Raw genomic sequence first — 21,671 nt, 5'->3', positions numbered from 1 at the left:
CACACACTTGAACAAATATAAAAGCATTAAGCAACAACTGGCAGCCATTGGCAAAAAGGTAGAAGATGATGAGGCACTAGCAGTGCTTCTGAAGAGTGTGGACAAAGGTGAATATGAAAACATTATAGCAACATTAAAGAATGTACGTGAATTGAAGCTGCACGAGATAGAAGGAGCTCTACTAGAGCAAGAGACCAGGGTCAAAGAAAAGAAATGGCTGGACTCAACAGCTAGAGAAGAAAAAGCATTCTTCACCCAAGGGAGGACGAGGAAGAGGTAGAGTAGGAGGAAGGATCTTCACTTGCCACAACTGTGGAAAGCGAGGACACATCGCAAGAGACTGCTACAACAAACCCAGTGGAGAAGGAACGACATCGGCAAACTTCGTGGAAGTGGAGTCAGATCATCTTTTCTGAGAGAGAGAGAGAGAGAGTTATGGGATAAACTTAATAAATTATCTGGCACTCAAGCAAAAATAAGCAACAACTACAAAGGAGAATATGAAAACATTGTGGAAACCTTAAAGAATGTACCAGAATTGAAGCTACATGAGATAGAAGGAGCTCTACTAGAGCAAGAGACCAAGGTCAAAGAGAAGAAAGGGGTGGACTCTACAACTGGAGAGGAAAAAGCATTCTACACCCCAGGAGGATGAGGACGAGGACGAGGAAGAGGTAGGGGAGGAGGAAGGACCTTCACTTGTTGCCACAATTGTGGGAAGCCAGAAAACATGGCAAGAGACTGCTACATCAAACCCAGTGAAGAAGGATCGACATCGAAAGTAGCACATCGGCGCAGGGCAGGGACCCACACTCGGGGCCTCGTCCACGGATATCCGGACAAGAGACTAATCCGTCGGTTTTTTTCAAAAACCAAACGTGGAAAAACTTCCCTTTCCCGAAAAGCACGGGCGACCACCAGGATAACTTTTTACTCTAACGTAGTCAAGATCATTACTGATCACGCTGATCCGACTGCACCTATAAAGATACTCGATCGGATCAAGGAAGAAACTTGCACTTGGATCATTGGGATCAACGCTTTTTTCCCCATCAAGAGGCACAGCCGTTGATTCCTATCCATAGAACAATTACTATCCGGGATTTACTTTATCTATTGTAATAACAGAAATTGAATCTCGATTTACGGATCCATCAGTCCAGCCTAACCCCATCCAGTCCCATGGGTTAGAGCCAACCGCCCAACCACTGTAGTGATGGGATCCAATTAAGAATTTGGTTAGGTTTTGTCGCGGGTACCAAGGAAAAGAGTTCCAAGGCCTCCTAGCCGGTAGTTCATGCAAACATAAAACTAGTCACACCACTTACACACCCAATATGAAATTACCTTTTTCTTAGCATCAGCTAACTTTAAAACAATCCTTTAATGAAACCATTATGTCACTGATGACAATCCTCAAAGTCTTTGGTTGAATCCTTATTTCCAGTCATTCATTCATCGGTATACTTATGGCATCATTGGCAACCAGAACGCTCACCACCTGTTCACTCAGGGGCCTTTTCCATAGTTCCTAGCTCATAGTAACCGGCAATATATTCATATAATAGAATGGAATCTCCGAGGAAGATCAGCAAGATCAACCCACAGATCCATATAAAAGAGCCATGGACTCATCCGTTTTTGAGGACCAGCAAGGTCAATCAACCAGATCCATGCCCGGTTTCAGAAAACAACTCTTACTCCTTGTTCCAATATCTTCCACGACGCACGTGTGGGTATCTTCGGCGACCCAGAGCCCGAGCACCGTATGGTCAGCACCCTCTAGGATCCTTCATAGGTGACCTAGCGCTTCACTCATAGGCCGCTTCCTTGGTCCCTAATCCACTGTACCGGAAGCTCACCATTTAAATCGAACCGAGGCTGGTCAAGACCTCGGCCGACCTTGCTACGCGAGACGTCCTCCATTGACTCTTCGTCAGCAGTTGCAACTTTATCAGTTAGGTCTCCTTGACCTTAATCCACAAGACGGTCAAAATGCTTCCCCAGCATTCTTGACATAAAACATTCATTTACAAACAGTTCACAAAATACAGTTTCTATATCGAACTCTCGTCTTTTCCATTTTATCATCCTTAGTCCACATTACTTATTCCACATCCCATTCATATGTATTCATCATCATCCATTCACTCATATCGACGACACATTATTTCCCATACACATTCACATTCATTATTCTACATACACATCCATGCATACATCCATTTTCACATCCTCATTCATACATCCACTTCCACATACATACATCCACATCCGTATCTACATCCATACATCCACATCCACATCTACATTCATATCCATACATCCACATCCACATTCACATTCACATTCATACATACACATCCACATCCACATTCACATTCCTACATACATATCCGTATCTACTTCCATACATCCATATTACATCCATTCTTGCCCTACACATTCCATATACATCTTATCATATCCTATCACATCTCATACACATCTTATCACATCTCATATACCTCTTATCACATCTTATCACTTCCCATACGCATCTTATCACATATTATCACATCTCATACACCTCTTATCACGTCTTATCACATTTCATATCTTTTTATAGAATACAAGAGAATTCTTATATTTGATATAAGATTTCTCTACATCTTTATTTATGCATAAATTCCATTTAAGGAGACTAACACTTTCGAATTAAAAATCAATCTTTTATGCATCTTCCTATGCATAATTTCATTTTAAATGAAAATGACACTTTTGAATTAAAATTCAATCTTTTATGCATCTTCTTATGCATACATTCAATTTGGATGAGAATTGACATTTTTGAATTAAAAATCAATCTTTTATGCATCTTCCTATGCATAAATTCAATTTGGATGAGAATTGACATTTTTGAATTAAAAATCCATCTTTTATGCATCTTCCTATGCATAAATTCAATTTGGATGAGAATAACGCTTTTGAATTGAAATCTTATTCTTTTATGCATCTTCCTATGCATAAATTCAATTTAGATGAGAATGACACTTTGAATTAAAAATCAAACTTTTATGCACCTTCTTATGCATAAATTCAATTTGGTAGGAATTACACTTTTAGAATAAAAGAATTTCTCTTATGCATCTAAGTTATGCATAAAATCCATTTATGATGAAAATCACACTTTTAGTATAAAAAGAATATCTTTTATGCATATCTCTATGCATGAAATCCAATATGATAAAAGTAACACTTTTGATATAAAAATTTATCCTTTATGCATACTTCTATGCATGAAAATAAAAATGATAAAAGTAACTTTTTTGATATAAAAATTTATCCTTTATGCATACTTCTATGCATGAAAATAAAAATGATAAAAATAACACTTTTGATATAAAAACTTATCCTTTATGCATATTTCTATGCATAAAAATAAAAATTGATAAAAGTAACACTTTTGATATAAAAATTTATCCTTTATGTATACTTCTATGCATGAAAATAAAAATGATAAAAATAACACTTTTGATATAAAAATTTATCCATTATGCATACTTCTATGCATGAAAATAAAAATGGTAAAAGTAACACTTTTGATATAAAAATTTATCCATTATGCATACTTCTATACATGAAAGTAAAAATGATAAAAGTAACACTTTTGATATAAAAATTTATCCATTATGCATACTTCTATGCATGAAAATAAAAATGATAAAAATAACACTTTTGATATAAAAACTTATCCTTTATGCATAATATAAAAATTCAATTTCTCCATGATTATAATGAAATTCTTTCAATTAATCTAGGATGATAATTCCTAGAATATGGTAGGAAGTTCTCTTTTTATGCTTTGAATAAAATTATTTTATGCATAATTTTTATAAAAATTTTGCCATAGCTCTGCTGCTATGACTGATAAATCTCAATTTTTCTAAGAGATAAAGCTTATCATTAAGAGAATAATTAAAATGATCTCTAATTAGATCATTAATCCATAATGGATTGAATCATCAATATACATAAACTAAAATCATAGAAAAAAGCCATTAATTTGGCCTCAAGCATAGCTTAATCTTGGATTAAGGAAAAGCTTTATGAAAAGCTTCATTTGGATTGAGAATGGGTCATGAGTATGACCATTTCTTGAGTGAGAGAGAGAAATTACATAAAAACCATTAGAATTTAAACATAAATGAAAATTTATGTAATTCTTTACTATCATTAATCAATTAACTTCAATAGCATTCATCAAATTATGTAACTCTTCACTACTATTCATCAATTAACTTCAATAGCATTTAAAAACCATACCAATTAAGCTTCTCAAGCTTGAGAGGGGTTGAGAAGAGAGAAACATTGAGAAATTATAGAAAAGATCAATATTCACTAATTATCTTACAAATTGCTTGATTCTTTGTTCACGGTAGAGGCCCCCAACCAATCAATTGGTTAAGTATGTTGATGGAGCCACCAATGGGGATTGAAGAAAGAGGGAAGCTCCAAAAACTAGTGAATTATTAATGAATTCACAGTTCTTGGCTTAGGTGGAGTAGAGTAACGATGCATAAACACTATATTTTTTTTTTCAACAAGGGAGGCTTCTATTTATAGGAAAAATTGAGCTCCTAACCAAACAAAATGGTTCTAGAATTTTCCAACTCAGTTTGGTCAATTTTTGACCATTTTTAGGTCAGTTGAGCTAATTTTTTGTAACTAGACTTGAATTAGGAGAGAGGAGAGATGAAATATCTCAATTTTTATGAGTTTAAAACTCATTCAAGAATGTGAAATATGCACCTCCTTTAAAGAACTCCCCTTCCTTACATATGTGTCAAAATGGAATCATTATACCCAAAATAGCTCATATTTTTAATATTGCTCATAGTTTTTTACTAATAAACCTTGTACATTTTCAACTCTTCATCTTATGTGAGCATTTACTCATTTTTGGGTATCTTCTTTTTCAAATTGGATTTATCTCCTCCCTACACATGGATTGATGCTATTGGCCCATAGGAACCTTAATTGGACCATAATCCAAAAATTTCTGAAAATCTAGACCCTTAGGCTAAGGTCCTTTATACCCATTTCCAATTAATTCCACTTGCACATTGGAAAGTTCTTTTTGAATTTCTGTTTCAGGGGAACTTATTTTAATAAGATGAGATAATTTTCTATCTAAAAATATTAAAAATCTAAATATTCTCTCTCTAGAATATTTTCTCTCTCTAGGTTAAAACAGTTAGAAACAAGTCTTTTATATTTCTAAAGAGGGATTGATTACAGGGAAAGATGCTGGACATTTTGAGAGGCTGGGGAGGATTCTTACATTCTCTCCCACTTGAAAAACGTGAGATGCCCTCATCTCGCAAACTGGGGGTAATTTCGCAAGATGCACAAGTATGAGACTGAGAGAAAATTTTTAATTAAGATTAACCACCAAGAAAAGTCTCAAAGAGAGTAAGGGTCAAGACAAGAACAAGATTTCAACTTTATTCATTCTTGGAACATATACAGTAAAGATAGAAGAACTCTTTACACTTCCATAAGTCCGTCCATCATATGATCACAAAAGCAGCACTCACAAGCTGCGCACGTATAAGGTAACTCATCTATGGGAATAATTCTGTTGGTTATTGCCGCACCTATCTCAGTGGTATGAGGTGATCTAACAAAAGGACCTCTGAGAGGCAAGCCAAAAACAGGGTAAAGGCATATCTTCTGATGAGGAAGAAAACACGCCAGTAAGAAGACGCGCTCAGAAAACCCAAGATGTCTTGATCTCATGACGCAGTAGTATCGGGGACCCAAACCCAAGGCTTCAATAACCATGGCCAAGCGGACATTGTTACGAAAGTGCTGTTGACCCCAAGGTGTTACCCTAGTTATGTCTTGATAGGTCCACCATTTGGTCTGAGCTACAGACGTTCCCAAGTGAGGAAAAAGCGAGCGCTCATACTGTTCTATAAAATCCTTCTTCACAGACTCGCTTGCATCTTGAAGGTGAGAAATCATCATGGATAAAACTAATTCCTGTTGTTGCCAAGCCATGAAGGAGATTAAGAAGAAGGGAGATTGATGGAAGTAAGATTACTGTGAGCGATAAGTAAAAGTTACGACTTATATAAAGGAAGGAGTTATCGTAACCTAGAAGCCAACGGTATCTTGCCACTGAAGTTTTACCGTCTTTCCATGATTTGGTTTTGGCACATATTTCTATAAGAGGCATTAAGAACTTTGAGATGAGGAGATAAAAGAAGTTCGTAGGCTAAGTCACCTACTTTCTTTGATCCACAATAGCTGGGGGATAACTACTTATACTCCCCTAGAGATAAAGAAATTCTTTTGGTCCGTATTCAAATGAAGACTATAACTGCTTCTTTAAATTCTCTGATTGTCCTCTTCTTATCTGTATATTGTCTCTGTCGATCCTGGGTAGTGTTTATATCTTTATGAATTGCCTGCATCTGTTGCTCTAAGTCGCCAAGCATTTGACTGGTCATCTCGACCCTAATCAATGGGTCGGACCTAGTTAATGGAGTTAAGCAATCTTGTTCGAGAGATGGACCCTGATTAGATTGGTATGAAGGAGTTGGTCTCTGAATTTGGGTTCTAGACTTCCCTGTGCCCTTTTTATGGTAGGAGTCAGGCAGTCTTTTAACTGATGGTCAAAACCTTGGCATCCAAAACACTGGTTCTCACTTCTGAACTCATTGTTCTGAATCTTTAAAACAGGTGGGCTCCTGATAAGGTATTCTGGGGAAAGTGTCTTCCCTTTTTAAACAGAATCTTTCTTTTATTTTAGAGAGGGAATAATTTTAAGATCAGAAAGGGAGATTCTTACTCCTGTATACCTCGAAGGTTGGGGGGAGGAATCTTACAAACTTCTACCCCACTTAAAAAGGTGCGAGATGTCCTCATCTCGCAAAGTAGAGGACAACTCTTTTTCTTAAGATCCAATTTATTCTGGGTTCCTTATATTTTGGTCAACCCAACTAAATACTGGGATAAATATTCCTTAAATAGAACTCATCATAACAATTCTTTCAATCATATCATTCATATCTTTAACACGATAATGGTCTATTAGACCGAAAAATTTCTTTATGAACATTTTCCCATGGAAATTTCAGACAAGTAAGTTCTCAATTTATTATTTCTTAACTTGATCTAATGAGTCAAGTGTTAACAATAGTAATTTGATAGCACAATCCACTAATCTCATAGTGATTTGCTGAAATCATTATCATCATTTATCATCACAGGGACTCATCCCAATCATCCATATTGTGGTTTCGCTCAGTTTATTCCATTTCAACCCATTTTCAGGGATCATTATTTTTCAGTCAGAATCCTAATCAATTCATCAGTTTCCAAACAGAATTAAAAATCATATCAATCACATTTAAAATCATCATTTGGATAGCATTAATGCTTATAATTTCAAGTCTTGGTTACTCGTATATACTGTTGGTAAAGAGATGCAGTTATACCCTCAGTATATACGGATAGTCATGATACTCAAAACTATAAGGTAAATACCATCATGTCTAGGCCTCAAGCAAGTCAGGGTTCCATACAATTGCGGTACTTCCAATTGAAAACCCAATTACTAATTTACGAATTTCAATTTGAATTAACAATTTGTAAGAATTATATCACACAATTACAACCTTTTTGTGCGTCTTGATAACTTTTGACATAATTGGCTCCTCAGTTGATCTTATGGAGATCTATGATATAAGTCTGATAAACAGATTTTTCTTTATCCGATCGTCCGTAAACAATCACTTAAATAAAAAAAACATTTGTATATTTATATACAAGTTGCAATAAGTACATAGAGTGGCTCGGCTCCAAAATTCAAAATCTCCACGAGAGACGCATAAGACGACGGTACTGGGCCATAGTCATGCCCTGTTACATAATTTCTCTAATTGCGAAGGGAGCTATTATTTTCTCCTTAGGGATACATCGACTAAAGAGTCTATAAACTCGGCAAGCAAGTCTGAAATTTTGAGGCGTTGAATGATATAAAATGACACCACGCGTCATTTTCAGCTTTATCAAAATCATGGCCAATGAGAGGTTCTGCCAGCCTCAGCATTGCATGCCGGTTGTTGCAAGAGGCGTGGATATATAGCCCTGCAACCCACTTATGCTGTTGTCTCTCCACTAGGTTAGGAAAATATAATTCCTCGAAATGGCGTGCGAGTCTTGCTCGGCTTGTTCGTGTTGAAGCGAAAAAGATGAGATGCTCGAAGGCAAATGCAATCATATCTTGAGACTGGGTGAGGTCGGGAATACTAGATAAATGGGGAACTTCCATCTATAAAAAACCATTTCTTTGATTAAAATTTCTTCATTAAAGAAGCTTACGGAATGACAATACATTATGAAAATGCTGTTTCTGAATTCTTATTACTAATTTTAGATAAGAACTCAATTATCTTTATTAGCTTTCAATTTCACTCTGATACCAACTGTGAGATCCCTGTTCCCACCACGCAACGGATTCAGGGTACTAGTAGCGGAAGTAGCACATTGGCGCGGGGCAAGGACCCACACTCGGGGCCTTGTCCATGGATATCCGGACAAGAGACTAATCCGTCGGTTTTTTTCCAAAACCGAACCCAAAAAAACTTTCCTTTCCCGGAAAGCACGGGCGATTCCACCAGGATAACTTTTTACTCTAACGTAGTCAAGATCATTACTGATCACGCTGATCCGACTGCACCTATAAAGATACTCGGTCGGATCAAGGAAGAAACTTGCACTTGGATCATTGGGATCAACGCTTTTTTCCCCATCAAGAGGCACAGTCGTTGATTCCTATCCATAGAACAATTACTATCCGGGATTTACTTTATCTATTGTAATAACAGAAATTGAGTCTCGATTTACGGATCCATCAGTCCAGCCTAACCCCATCCAGTCCCATGGGTTAGCCAACCGCCGAACCACTGTAGTGATGGGATCCAATTAAGAATTTGGTTAGGTTTTGTCCCGGGTACCAAGGAAAAGAGTTCCAAGGTCCCCTAGCCGGTAGTTCATGCAAACATAAAACTAGTCACACCACTTACACACCCAATATGAAATTACCTTTTTCTTAGCATCAGCTAACTTTAAAATAATCCTTTAATGAAACCATTATGTCACTGATGACAATCCTCAAAGTCTCTGATTGAATCCTTATTTCCAGTCATTCATTCATCGGTATACTTATGGCATCATTGGCAACCAGAACGCTCACCACCTGTTCACTCAGGGGCCTTTTCCATAGTTCCTAGCTCATAGTAACCGGCAATATATTCATATAATAGAATGGAATCTCCGAGGAAGATCAGCAAGATCAACCCACAGATCCATATAAAAGAGCCATGGACTCATCCGTTGAGGACCAGCAAGGTCAATCAACCAGATCCATGCCCGGTTTCAGAAAACAACTCTTACTTCTTGTTCCAATATCTTCCACGACGCACGTGTGGGTATCTTCGGTGACCCAGAGCCCGAGCACCGTATGGTCAGCACCCTCTAGGATCCTTCGCAGGTGACCTAGCGCTTCACTCATAGGCCGCTTCCCTGGTCCCTAATCCACCGTACCGGAAGCTCACCATTTAAATTGAACCGAGGCTGGTCAAGACCTTGGCCGACCTTGCTACGCGAGACGTCCTCCATTGACTCTCCGTCAACAGTTGCAACTTTATCAGTTAGGTCTCCTTGACCTTAATCCACAAGATGGTCAAAATGCTTCCCCAGCATTCTTGACATAAAACATTCATTTACAACCAGTTCACAAAATACAGTTTCTATATCGAACTCTCGTCTTTTCCATTTTATCATCCTTAGTCCACATTACTTATTCCACATCCCATTCATATGTATTCATCATCATCCATTCACTCATATCGACGACACATTATTTCCCATACACATTCACATTCATTATTCTACATACACATCCATGCATACATCCATTTTCACATCCTCATTCATACATCCACTTCCACATACATACATCCACATCCGTATCTACATCCATACATCCACATCTACATCCACATCCACATTCACATTCATACATACACATCCACATCCACATTCACATTCATACATACACATACACATCCACATTCACATTCATACATACACATCCACATCCACATTCACATTCATACATACACATCCACATCCACATTCACATTCCTACATACATATCCGTATCTACATCCATACATCCATATTACATCCATTCTCGCCCTACACATTCCATATACATCTTATCATATCCTATCACATCTCATACACATCTTATCACATCTCATACACCTCTTATCACATCTTATCACTTCCCATACGCATCTTATCACATATTATCACATCTCATACACCTCTTATCACGTCTTATCACATTTCATATCTTTTTATAGAATACAAGAGAATTCTTATATTTGATATAAGATTTCTCTACATTTTTATTTATGCATAAATTCCATTTAAGGAGACTAACACTTTCGAATTAAAAATCAATCTTTTATGCATCTTGCTATGTATAATTTCATTTTAAATGAAAATGACACTTTTGAATTAAAATGCAATCTTTTATGCATCTTCCTATGCATAAATTCAATTTGGATGAGAATTGACATTTTTGAATTAAAAATCCATCTTTTATGCATCTTCCTATGCATAAATTCAATTTGGATGAGAATAACGCTTTTGAATTGAAATCTTATTCTTTTATGCATCTTCCTATGCATAAATTCAATTTAGATGAGAATGACACTTTGAATTAAAAATCAAACTTTTATGCACCTTCTTATGCATAAATTCAATTTGGTAGGAATTACACTTTTAGAATAAAAGAATTTCTCTTATGCATCTAAGTTATGCATAAAATCCATTTATGATGAAAATCACACTTTTAGTATAAAAAGAATATCTTTTATGCATACCTCTATGCATGAAATCCAATATGATAAAAGTAACACTTTTGATATAAAAATTTATCCTTTATGCATACTTCTATGCATGAAAATAAAAATGATAAAAGTAACTTTTTTGATATAAAAATTTATCCTTTATGCATACTTCTATGCATGAAAATAAAAATGATAAAAATAACACTTTTGATATAAAAACTTATCCTTTATGCATATTTCTATGCATGAAAATAAAAATTGATAAAAGTAACACTTTTGATATAAAAACTTATCCTTTATGCATACTTCTATGCATGAAAATAAAAATGATAAAAATAACACTTTTGATATAAAAATTTATCCATTATGCATACTTCTATGCATGAAAATAAAAATGGTAAAAGTAACGCTTTTGATATAAAAATTTCTCCATTATGCATACTTCTATGCATGAAAGTAAAAATGATAAAAGTAACACTTTTGATATAAAAATTTATCCATTATGCATACTTCTATGCATGAAAATAAAAATGGTAAAAATAACACTTTTGATATAAAAACTTATCCTTTATGCATAATATAAAAATTTAATTTCTCCATGATTATAATGAAATTCTTTCAATTAATCTAGGATGATAATTCCTAGAATATGGTAGGAAGTCCTCTTTTTATGCTTTGAATAAAATTATTTTATGCATAATTTTTATAAAAATTTTGCCATAGCTCCGCTGCTATGACTGATAAATCTCAATTTTTCTAAGGGATAAAGCTTATCATTAAGGAAATAATTAAAATGATCTCTAGTTAGATCATTAATCCATAATGGATTGAATCATCAATATACATAAACTAAAAGCATAGAAAAAAGCCATTAATTTGGCCTCAAGCATAGCTTAATCTTGGATTAAGGAAAAGATTTATGAAAAGCTTCATTTGGATTGAGAATGGGTCATGAGTATGACCATTTCTTGAGTGAGAGAGAAATTACATAAAAACCATTAGAATTTAAACATAAATGAAAATTTATGTAATTCTTTACTATCATTAATCAATTAACTTCAATAGCATTCATCAAATTATGTAACTCTTCACTACTATTCATCAATTAACTTCAATAGCATTTAAAAACCATACCAATTAAGCTTCTCAAGCTTGAGAGGGGTTGAGAAGAGAGAAACATTGAGAAATTATAGAAAAGATTAATATTCACTAAATACCTTACAAATTGCTTGTTTCTTTGTTCACGGTAGAGGCCCCCAACCAATCAATTGGTTAAGTATGTTGATGGAGCCACCAATGGGGATTGAAGAAAGAGGGAAGCTCCAAAAACTAGTGAATTATTAATGAATTCACAGTTCTTGGCTTAGGTGGAGTAGAGTAACGATGCATAAACACTATATATTTTTTTTCAACAAGGGAGGCTTCTATTTATAGGAAAAATTGAGCTCCTAACCAAACAAAATGGTTCTAGAATTTTCCAACTCAGTTTGGTCAATTTTTGACCATTTTTAGGTCAGTTGAGCTAATTTTTTGTAACTAGACTTGAATTAGGAGAGAGGAGAGATGAAATATCTCAATTTTTATGAGTTTAAAACTCATTCAAGAATGTGAAATATGCACCTCCTTTAAAGAACTCCCCTTCCTTACATATGTGTCAAAATGGAATCATTATACCCAAAATATCTCATATTTTTAATATTGCTCATAGTTTTTTACTAATAAACCTTGTACATTTTCAACTCTTCATCTTATGTGAGCATTTACTCATTTTTGGGTATCTTCTTTTTCAAATTGGATTTATCTCCTCCCTACACATGGATTGATGCTATTGGCCCATAGGAACCTTAATTGGACCATAATCCAAAAACTAAAAATCTAGACCCTTAGGCTAAGGTCCTTTATACCCATTTTCAATTAATTCCACTTGCACATTGGAAAGTTCTTTTTAAATTTATGTTTCAGGGAAACTTATTTTAATAAGATGAGATAATTTTCTATCCAAAAATATTAAAAATCTGAATATTCTCTCTCTAGAATATTTTCTCTCTCTAGGTTAAAACAGTTAGAAACAAGTCTTTTATATTTCTAAAGAGGGATTGATTACAGGGGAAGATGCTGGACATTTTGAGAGGCTGGGGAGGAATCTTACAGATAGACAAGTAGTTTTGCTTGCTTGATTCAGATCGAGAGATAGACAAGTAGTTTGCTGACCGTCCCTCTCATAGTCGTAGTCTAACTTAAATCATTCGGTTTAGTTCTAGCTTTGATTCCAAGGATTTTCTTCAGATAAACATATACTGAACTTCTAATCGTAAAGAAATTCTAACTTTGTGAATTTATTCCTTCTTAACCATAATAGATTAAGAATTGGTTTTATATGAGAATATTCGATTTGAATGAAAATACTCTTCTCCCATTTAATCTAATTTTGGGTAAATACCAATTTAGTGATTTAACCACATAAAATATCTAAAGATGTTCTTTCTACCACTTAATTTATCAATCCTAATTCTCTTCTCTAGGTGAAATTTTGGTGAAAATTCCTCTTTTGTCACCAAAAATTAATTCAATTCTTTCGCTACTTAAATACCATAAAAAGTAATTCAATTCTTTCGCTACTTAAATACCATAAAAATTATTCTTTTAACTAAATACTAATATTCATTTTTTGAATAAGCTTAAAATTCTCTTTTTCTTATTTAATGATCGGATTCCAATTGTCATGGGAATTCCTCTTTTATCATAAAATAAATTTATCTAAAATTTCTTTTTAAATTAATAAAAATATCCATTAATTCAAATCAACCAAGAATTTCACTTTTATAATTTAAACAATTGAATTCCAAATGTCATGGGAATTCCTCTTTTATCATAAAATAATTTTTTTCATGCATAAATTTATCTAAAAATCTTCTTTAAAATTTAAATAAAAAAATCCATTAATTCAATTATGCCAAGAATTTCACTTTTACCATTTAAATGATTGAATTCAAAATGTCATGGAAATTCCTCTTTTATCATTTATATTTTGTAACATACCCATCTTCACTAATAAAGAAATGTCCATGTAATAGATAAATTTATGAGTTTTTATGGTATAAAAATCAATGATTTTCTTATTTGAGTCATTTCTACTTAGAATCTTCAAATTCTGAGTCCAAATTTAGAATCTCGATGCGATTTTACCCTATTATAGGTTTTTTGGGATTAAAACGGACACCGGATCAAGCTTATACGTAAATTTCAATCATTTTTAGTTAAAAAGCGACGACCTTTAAACCTTAATAAATGCACGACCGGGCGTCCGATTGACGAACGGTCTGAACCCCAACGACCAGGAGAACCTCTCGGACAAAAAATTTTGCCCCCGGGGCGGTCCGACACGCAAATCGAGGTCGATGCCCCAAATTTGGGAGCCCCGCCCCAAAATTTGGACCGTACACACTTACCAGGGTGCCCGTATGATGGCCGTACAAGAACCAAAGTACGGTTGCTCACTGTGTGGTCCACACGTACCGCTACGTTGTCGTGACGTGTGCGGTCTAGCCGGGCTGTGAGAGTTACGTTGATTTGCATTCACTTGATTTGATTATTCAGAGAAAATAAATCCCGCCAAACCTCCTCTCTCCTCTCTCAGAGACGCATGTACAAGGGGGAAAAGGTATCTCTCTTGGCTAAACACCAAACCATCATGATCATCAAGTCTTCAATTAAAGCAAGAACATGGCCCAAACACCATCAGCACCCATTACACATAGCTTCATGAGCAATAAGACACCAAAATCTCAACAACAACACGATCATATAATGATAATACCTCGGACATACCAGCAGCATGCCCACACTGTTAACAAGGCTGCACTGTAAGGCTATCGCCATCAACTCCAGCAACAAGAATCATCAAGGAGTTTTTAAGCAGAGACTTCCTTATATGTAAGACTCTTAGAACTGTACAGCATCTGATTACTTGTACACAACTGCAGTTACAATAAAAGAATCCCAAGACTGGATTCATTAGAGGGTTCACCTTTGCAGTGGCTATGGTGAAATCTCGAGTATCATTAGAACGTATTGATCCTTACTACTAATCTTTTGCGCAGAAGTAGATCAAACATGCCACAGAATCCCAACCAATTCCTCCTGCGTGCAAGGGTTTCTCCTCCATTTGTACGCTCTGCACCCTTTCGATTCACAAGTTTCAAAGCCCTCTGATTCATTTGCATACAAGCAAGGGCCAAACTCGTGTGTAAATTCACCAAAAGACCCACGTTCCCTCTCGCCAAAAAAAGAAATGGGAGCCTGCAAAAATTACAAAATTCTATCGACCAAACCCGACAAGAGCTCCAGCCGCCTAGCCTTCTCTGTATACACTTGCAGCTGCAGTCACCAGCCCGTAAGCCCTTTGACACTAGCCACAGCTGCGCCCTCTCTACTCACACCAGAGCCGCCCTTCTCACGAACCGGCACCTCCTTCACACAGCTGCGCCTAGCTGCGCCTAGCTGCCCACATCAGCAAGTTACCTTCGCCTGAGAGCCCTCCTCAGCAAAGCGACCCCCACCTTCTAGTCGAACAGCTCTCTCCCTTTGCGAACACACGGCCCTCTGTTATCATCCACTTTCTGCAGAGAATGACGAGACCTCTCCTTGTATATCTGCTGCTGCGCACGCCCAGAGCTTTCCCAAAGCTTTTTCTTGTAGCTGCTCAGAGAGTCCCCTTTCTGTCGCTACCCCCGGTCAGCCCCCCACTTTCAGCCGCCCTCCTACCACTCTTTTTTCTCTGCAACAGCTGCCGCCCATCGTCCCTGCGCCAGCTCGCCAGCCTCCCAACTCACCAGCTTCGCCACCTTTCTAGAAGAGGCACTGGCAGCATCATTAACCTCCACGTAGCTTTTTTTTATTAATGGCCATATTTACTATTATTTATTTTATTTAATGCCTGGGAGATGGCCATCCAATTATACTTCTTTTCATACCATGTCAAGGCACATTGGCCACATCATCAATTGCTTGCCGGTTTCCACACATTCAAACCCAGCCTTCCAGTGCCCATGCTTCCATACCTTCAACACATCCCACTTATCCGTGGGGACGCGTACACATATCTGGCCATCGAAGAGCTGATATCAACTCAAGCTGACCATGTTCCAGACCGGCCTCAAAACAAAACCATCCACAAAATTACTCTGCCAATGCATTCACAGGCAAAACCTTCACACACGCCATACATCCCGTATGTACACAGACACTTAATCCCATGCATCTGGATTTGCATTTAATAGCCTCACATGCATGGTTTCACACCATAGACGTGCTGTGGCACGACATCTCCACCCCCTCTAAACCTGCACATCCTCTGGTATGTGCCACACATGTCCTGGAATTCAGTGTCCACGCATTATTTGCACACGAACATTGGTATATGTACAAGCCTCAGCAATCACATCTGAATGGTTCTGCTTTCCCACCTGGATCAAATACCAATCGCTTTTGGCATATGTGGCATATCCTTTGCTCATATGAAGCCCTATCCTCACTTAGATTCCCCGCATATGCATAATTACCCTCATCATTCAAAGTGGGATGCTCTTCAAAATGATTTGCTTCAAAAATTTCCTCAGGCCATGTTTGAAGCCTTTGCACCACATATTGTATGGCCACACCAAATAACAACTGCATTAACAGCATGGAACACACATTTGGTAACATCCCATCCAAATCTACCCTGCCTGGATCCAACTCTGATAAACATTCATTCTTCTCATCCAAAGATGGAAAAGCATCAACACATACAAAGTCCAACAAGGCATCATCAAGAATAGCCTCCAGATCTGAATCAATCTCATCACAATCATTTGGCTCACATAACACTTGCACATCCTCACTTGCAACCAACAGTTGACTAGCATCAAGCATAGAAGAGCCCAAAGCTGATGGGTATCTATTATATACCATGAAATCATCCAATGCATCATCTAAGATAGCATCCAATCCAGGATCAATCGCATTGAAGCCATTATCATCTTGCAATCCTACATGTTGATTATCATGAACATTCATACCCCCATAGCTATATCCATTTGGTTGCTCATATGCAGCCTCTTGAGGCTCTGTGACCACACTTTGCGTATCATGCATGTTATCTCCCAGTATTTCTTGATACCTGTCTGCAGATGGGCTTAGAATTATGGGTCCCTCACCCAAGTACCCTTGAATCTGTATATCATTGAACCCTGCATGATCCAAAAAGACAGATTCAATTTCCCTCTCCAAATCATCATCATAAACAGGCTTCCAAGCTCGAGATTGTTGCTCACAAATGTGGTTGCAAGGTAACCCTGACACTGATGACATAGCATCACCCTGTTTATTGTTGGAACACCCTGTTAGCATTCCAGAATAACCCAAATCCAAAGAACCTTGGCAACCAGCTTCAGAAGCAACATCACTGTTGGAATCACCCATATCACTCACCCCCTCTAAATCAATCACACATACTTGTGGCCCGTCTGCATATTCATGTACATCATCCTGCTTATAAGCATCATAACCAGATAAGAATGCAGTAATGATAGCATCTTCTTCTTGTCTTAGATCTTCAAACTCTGCAATCATGCTCTCAGCAAGAAGCATTGGTTCCTGCTGTTCTTCACACATATGATACGACCCCTGAGGAATACCCTTCAAATGTGTCTCCTCAAGCATAGGCATACATACATCATGTGGTATGATCATAGGACCCTGTATGTCTGCACCTTCAAACAAGGAAGACAGATTATACTTGCAGAGTTCACCCATTGCATCTTTATGAGGCTGTAGCAAAGCATCCCTTTTTGCACTGTGATTTTGCAGTCCCAATTTAGCATAAACAGCCTCCACAATCTCTGTATCAGCCTTGAATAGCAATTGATTGTCCTCCATAAGACATGCATCAACAACCGCTTCTAAATTGGCTCTGATTGTTGCTGGAACACTATCACAGCTCACATTATACCTGGAACTCGCATAAATAAGTGCATCTGCAAAATCACTCCATCGTTTGGAGTGATACTCTGCTAGTTCCAGCACTTCATCTTTTAAATCAGGACTTACAAGGTATGCAAAAGATGCAATCATCATGTTTTCTGGAATCCCTTGATTCTTCATCTCTGTCTCATAACACCTTAGATAGCTTTCTGGATCGTAACCATCAAATATATTGACCCTGTCATATACCAATTGCACTGCAATTTCCACCGCTTCATGAATTCGCTTTTCTTCTTCAATCTTCCTGAACCGCTCTTCAAGCTCTTTCATCTCTGCATATAAATGCTCCATTTTGCTAGCCATCTCTACGTACTCTCACCCCAGCGGTTTCACGTCGGGTTCACCAAAGCTGTCGTGACGTGTGCGGTCTAGCCGGGAACACACTGGGTGTCTGGCTGTGAGAGTTACGTTGATTTGCATTCACTTGATTTGATTATTCAGAGAAAATAAATCCCGCCAAACCTCCTCTCTCCTCTCTCAGAGACGCATGTACAAGGGGGAAAAGGTATCTCTCTTGGCTAAACACCAAACCATCATGATCATCAAGTCTTCAATTAAAGCAAGAACATGGCCCAAACACCATCAGCACCCATTACACATAGCTTCATGAGAAATAAGACACCAAAATCTCAACAACAACACGATCATATAATGATAATACCTCGGACATACCAGCAGCATGCCCACACTGTTAACAAGGCTGCACTGTAAGGCTATCGCCATCAACTCCAGCAACAAGAATCATCAAGGAGTTTTTAAGCAGAGACTTCCTTATATGTAAGACTCTTAGAACTGTACAGCATCTGATTACTTGTACACAACTGCAATTACAATAAAAGAATCCCAAGACTGGATTCATTAGAGGGTTCACCTTTGCAGTGGCTATGGTGAAATCTCGAGTATCATTAGAACGTATTGATCCTTACTACTAATCTTTTGCGCAGAAGTAGATCAAACATGCCACAAAATCCCAACCAATTCCTCCTGCGTGCAAGGGTTTCTCCTCCATTTGTACGCTCTGCACCCTTTCGATTCACAAGTTTCAAAGCCCTCTGATTCATTTGCATACAAGCAAGGGCCAAACTCGTGTGTAAATTCACCAAAAGACCCACGTTCCCTCTCGCCAAAAAAAGAAATGGGCGCTTGCAAAAATTACAAAATTCTATCGACCAAACCCGACAAGAGCTCCAGCCGCCATAGCCTTCTCTGTATACACTTGCAGCTGCAGTCACCAGCCCGTAAGCCCTTTGACACTAGCCACAGCTGCGCCCTCTCTACTCACACCAGAGCCGCCCTTCTCACGAACCGGCACCTCCTTCACACAGCTGCGCCTAGCTGCGCCTAGTTGCCCACATCAGCAAGTTACCTTCGCCTAAGAGCCCTCCTCAGCAAAGCGACCCCCACCTTCTAGTCGAACAGCTCTCTCCCTTTGCGAACACACGGCCCTCTGTTATCATCCACTTTCTGCAGAGAATGACGAGACCTCTCCTTGTATATCTGCTGCTGCTGCGCACGCCCAGAGCTTTCCCAGAGCTTTTTCTTGTAGCTGCTCAGAGAGTCCCCTTTCTGTCGCTACCCCCGGTCAGCCCCCCACTGCAGCCGCCCTCCTACCACTCTTTTTTCTCTGCAACAGCTGCCGCCCACCGTCCCTGCGCGCCAGCTCGCCAGCCTCCCAACTCACCAGCTTCGCCACCTTTCTAGAAGAGGCGCTGGCAGCATCATTAACCTCCACGTAGCTTTTTTTTATTAATGGCCATATTTACTATTATTTATTTTATTTAATGCCTGGGAGATGGCCATCCAATTATACTTCTTTTCATACCATGTCAAGGCACATTGGCCACATCATCAATTGCTTGCCGGTTTCCACACATTCAAACCCAGCCTTCCAGTGCCCATGCTTCCATACCTTCAACACATCCCACTTATCCGTGGGGACGCGTACACATATCTGGCCATCGAAGAGCTGATATCAACTCAAGCTGACCATGTTCCAGACCGACCTCAAAACAAAACCATCCACAAAATTACTCTGCCAATGCATTCACAGGCAAAACCTTCACACACGCCATACATCCCGTATGTACACAGACACTTAATCCCATGCATCTGGATTTGCATTTAATAGCCTCACATGCATGGTTTCACACCATAGACGTGCTGTGGCATGACAACGTGGACACCCATGCTGCCCTTGACCAGATAAGGTACATGCGTACCACTCCTTTCCCTCTGTTAATCCACACCGTACCTTTTCCCTAGACCCATGCAGGCCACACTGATCTACAACCTTTGTTGGTACACCGTCCTTTCATCCTTGCTTTGCGCAGCGCCTGTACCCGTACCCCATAGTTATATAAACCCTCGGGGTGCTCCATGGGCAACACGCATTTCTGCGTAGCCTATGCTCTGCTGTGCCGCCGTCCGTCCCTGTGCAGTGTACTTGCTGTAGTACAGCCGCCCCTTGCAGCCACCCCTCTCACACCCCCTCATTTGCCCCTTTTCACATAAGGCAATTTTCCTCTATCCCCCTCTTGCTAGGAGGCAGTGTCCTTAACTCTTCTCTCCCCCCTGTGTGAAGAGACTTATAGCAGCCCTCAGCCCTTCTCCCCTTTTGCAAAATGTTTTTGTGTTAAGGACATCTCACAATCCCCCCCCTCCCCCATTTGCGTGGACTTTAGTAAGAGGTTTTAGCCTTAAGAGTTCGTGCGTTGTGGTCGTTTGCTCATACGGTGTGAGCAAACGATCTCAGAATTGAGATCCGACTGAAGCGTTTCGACCGCGACAGTGAGCCCTACAAGACGACATCCAAGATGGCCCCTTCTTGGAAACGTCAAAATATTACCTCGGGAAGAGCGCGCAACAACGAGATTAGGGAAGATATTCCCGATGCGGCTCCAACCCTCCCTTTACAAGCTCCGTAAGGAAATGGTGGCCAGGTTAGCTTGGTTATCTTTTAAAGAAGAGTTCTTTTATATTAGTGTTAATAAATGTGTATCTTGTCCTTTTAAAATAATGACATAAAATTGTATGAAGTTACGAATTGTGTGATGCTATATTCAATAAATTGCATTGAAAAAGTTATCTTTAAAGAGTGCAAGTTTTTCCTGGCTTCGACGCTAACTCCATTCCGTGCTTGTGTAGCCGGGTGGAGTCGTTAGCAAAGCCCGAGAATGGCCCAAGGTATCCCTCATACCATTGGGAGAATAAGGTTCCCCAATTAAGGCGAGAGATTATGATGCTGCCTAGTTCTGAGGGCCGACGCTAGTGCAGTGAATAAGCCCACCTTAGTGTGCAAACATCCCTCTGAGGGGCAGTCCTCAACGGATGAGTCCATGGCTCTTTTATATGGATTTGTTGGTTGATCTTGCTGATCTTCAACAGAGATTCCATCTTGATTTTTATCAGTGATTATATTGCCAAGTACTATGAGCTAGGAACTATTGAAAAGGCCCCTGAGTGGACAGGTGGTGAGCGTTTTGGTTGCCAATGATGCCATAGATACTCTGATGAAGGAATGATTGAAAATTAAGATTCAACTGGATATTTTGGAGGATTGTGATCAGTGATACTATGGTTTCATTAAATGATTATTTTAAAGATGACTGAATCTGTGATAAAAAAGGCAATTTCATATTGGGTGTGTAAGTGGTGTAACTAGTTTTATGTTGCATGAACATCTGGCTAGGGGACCTGGGAACTCTTTTCCCTGGTACCCGGGACAAAACCTAA

Source organism: Cibotium barometz, chromosome 33, assembly GCF_041138505.1.
Source record: "Cibotium barometz isolate CiBa-2024 chromosome 33, ASM4113850v1, whole genome shotgun sequence".
NCBI classification, from domain to species: domain Eukaryota; kingdom Viridiplantae; phylum Streptophyta; class Polypodiopsida; order Cyatheales; family Cibotiaceae; genus Cibotium; species Cibotium barometz.
Note: the sequence above shows the minus strand (reverse complement) of the source record.